Consider the following 3,697-nt stretch of genomic DNA (forward strand, 5'->3'; position numbering starts at 1 on the left):
TCAAGGAGTTTTCTTTCACTCAAGTTGATTAGTGGGCACTATGTCAAAAGAGAAAAAAGTTTCATTTCATATTGATAGGAAATAAGAATACTTTGGTCTAAATTCATGACATTCTCTTTTTCAAAGCAGAACATGTTATATTATTACCTTCAGAACCCCCCCCCCCCCCGTAAGAAAGGCATCTTACACAAATTCAAATCAACTATCAACATGTATTACAATCAGGTATCAGCTTTTCAACTGAATGCTTCCCAGGAAATTGAGACTGTTCCAGAATGCTATCAGATCTGATGGGGAAATAATGTTCATGTATATTGAAAAGTGCACAGATGCTTGTTGTTGAGCAGGTATTTGGGCACTGCAAATGCTCCAGATATTATCAATTCTATTAGACCAATATAACTGTTCACAAATTAAAATTTTACGGGTGTTCATTCATTCATCATTAAAATCCCTGATGACACGTACACCTACATGTCCCTGTCACAGCCTTCATCATAACAACAACGACATCAAGAAATAAGAAAATAAAACTAGGCTAAAAATAAGCACCATGCTCAAAAGTTTTCTTCCCCCACACACGTTTCTGGAAATTTTTGACAGCTGTGATCACCCGCGTGGTTCATCCGACTTTGTTCATTTGGAGTTAAATGAGGCACATGGACAGACACACAATTATACAATAGTGCAAAGTGAAAGCAAGACAGACAGGCAGAAAGGACAGAGGGAAAGAAAAGAAGTAGGACCTACCAGTGGCGCCCACACCCATGTGCCATTCCCAGCATAATAAAACAACATTAACAACAGTTTGTCCATCTATAAATATAGTTTTAGTCAGAGTTTTATGGCACTTGCGACACAATAAGGTCACATAAGTGCCGAAGAATAGATTATGTGTTACAAGAGAGTAAGTAACATACACAAAACAGAAGGAGGGGAGATAAGGATGACAGATGTTTGATAGGAAAGAAAGAGCAAACCACACCAGAGCACCCGCCAACCACCCACAAAGATTCTCTACTACGATCTTTGATGCAATTACAGAGAAAAATAACAATAATACCACCACAATGAGCGACTAAGTGTTTTACGTAAAGGATCTGGGTCATCGTCATTCGTTTTCCGGGAGCTTGTGAAACGCTTGGCCGGTGGGCTTCCATTTGGCGGCTGGCAGGTCCGCCTGGTTCGGCGGCTGAGAGCTGGAAGATTTCCTCCTCTGACACACGCACACACAGCAGACACATAGAGGTCAGAGGTCGGAGGGGGACGGGAGACGAGACATTTGTCGAGCAGAGACACGTAGTAAACACGTGTGAATGAATAAATAAGTTAGGATTAATATCTCTTGTTTTAAAAAAAACTGCAGTTGCGAAACAAAATCTAACCCCTTCTTGAATGACAATAAATATCAAACTACAACTTCTGTTCTTCCCGTAACAAATTCTACAGGTCATACCCCCATACATTCCGTTCCCTGTGAGGGATTGGCACAAGACCATCCCCGAGTTCCCATCCCATCCCCGTCCAAAAAAAACCAAAAAACAAAACAAAGAGAAAACATGATCAACAAGACATTATTATGCTGAACAACATTCCTCTCCACCAACGCTTTCCACTCAGAACCTAAACACGAGTGACCAAGTAGAAACAGTCAACTCTCATCACTCATCTACAACATAGATATATTAATTAAATATTACAAGTCTAAAGCACCTCTCAGCACATTCTCCTCATCCACGACCTGATGACACAGCCTAGTATATCTCCATGGACCAGTAAAAAATACCATTACCGTTCAACTATGAGGCAACTGACGACACGTTTCATCACTTGTCATCACATCATTTAATATGACAGAATTTAATCACTTTTTTATTTTTAGTACGGTTTTACAGCACCCGCGACATTTTAATGAAGATACTGTGATCACACAAAAAAATAACTCTTTTCACACACCTACTAAATTGATGGCTAAAATTACTGGGAAATAAATGACGAACTAAACAAAAACTCTGAACAAGTAACCAATCAAAGAGTCAATCAATCATTAAATACACACATTCTACAGCCTCAGCTCAACAAAGCATTTGTACTAGTATATTATATATGTAAATACTACTTTCCTAATGATCTTCAAACTGCATTATAGTGATTATACCTGTGTATGAAGAGCTAAAATCACAGTCACAACTTTAAATCTTTGGTACACATCAATAAATACAAAATCTCGAACAAGCAATAGGAAAACTCAACTGTTAAACCTAGTATGTAAAGGATTAGCAAATATCTATTTGACAAAAGCAAGCATTAAAATTTAAACAGCAACAAAAATAATGAAGCCTGAAGAAAATATATAATCAAATACAACACACAGACTGTGCACAAGAGTTACATCAAGGGCCCAGTGCAGGATTCCCATATAAAAACCAAAATCTTAGCTAAAGTGCTTCCATTTTGTGACCCACCAAGTGCACCAATTCGGAACCAGACTGCCGTCCAAAGGAAGAGCAACGTACCTGCACATTTCACAATGTTGAGAGAACCGCAAAAAGTCCTCACACTTATGGAGAACAGTCACTCAAGTAGCTTTACTCACACTGATAACAGCTATATTGGATTTAGATATGTCATCCTGTCTTTGACACGAAAAGGATACAGACAAGACTAGTGTAACAAATCAATAAATTATTTTTTAAAACACGATTTTGTCCGATACACCGCTCTGCATTTGGTCACCAGAATAACGCACCAGTGGCAGTTAGAAATACATTACCACTTTCACGCCACTATAGCACAGTGTACACTTGTCTAATTTTATACAATTAGTACTCCGACAATTTGCCGTTCCAGCCAGACTTAAAAACAGATAAAAACTGTATTTCATTTGGACCACGTAAGTATGTTTGTTCATCTAATGATCTCACTGGCAAATCACGTTATCCCCTGGAGGAGACTAAACACTAAATGGAAATCTTTTCTTGCACAAATTGAACAACTGGACTTTCCAAAGTACTGCTACTGCACTGAGCTATTGAGGAACTTCTACTGTGTCTGTCATGGACTGACACAGACACAGGGAGAGAACCTAGTCGCTCCGACATACTCCGCTGACCATCTGGCAGAGGACAGCGGCACTCAATGGTGGGTGCCCTCATTCATAACCTCAGGTACCAACCATAAGCCATCAAAACACTGCAGACTACCTCCGGAACGACATAGAGACAGGCAGCCCTTTCCAGATCATCAAACTATATACTACTACTACTAATAATAATAGGCCTAATAATAATAATAATAATAATAATAATTATCATAAGTCATCTGTCATGAACTGATAACAATCTTCAACAGCTAAGGAAAGTAGAGACAATACGTAGCTAACACGATAACAAAGAAAATATACCCTGTACTTACTTAGCCTTAAAAACTTTAAGGAAAACAGCAAAAAATTGGAAGTAAAAAGGAACTGTGAACATTTCACAAAGGCACACAAACATTTACTTCAGGACTTTAGGTGCAGAATGACAGTGCAAATGTTCAAAATTGACAAAGCTCTTTTGTAAAATGGAAAGAGTCTCAAGCTCCATTTTTCTTTAAGTAAAAGAAAAAAAAAACCCTTGTTATTGAGCTCCTCAAAATGATGACATATATATATATACTTTACTGGTTGACAGTCTAGAAAGGGCTGGTCATGAAT

Source organism: Aplysia californica, unplaced genomic scaffold (genome assembly GCF_000002075.1).
Source record: "Aplysia californica isolate F4 #8 unplaced genomic scaffold, AplCal3.0 scaffold00863, whole genome shotgun sequence".
Taxonomy (NCBI): domain Eukaryota; kingdom Metazoa; phylum Mollusca; class Gastropoda; order Aplysiida; family Aplysiidae; genus Aplysia; species Aplysia californica.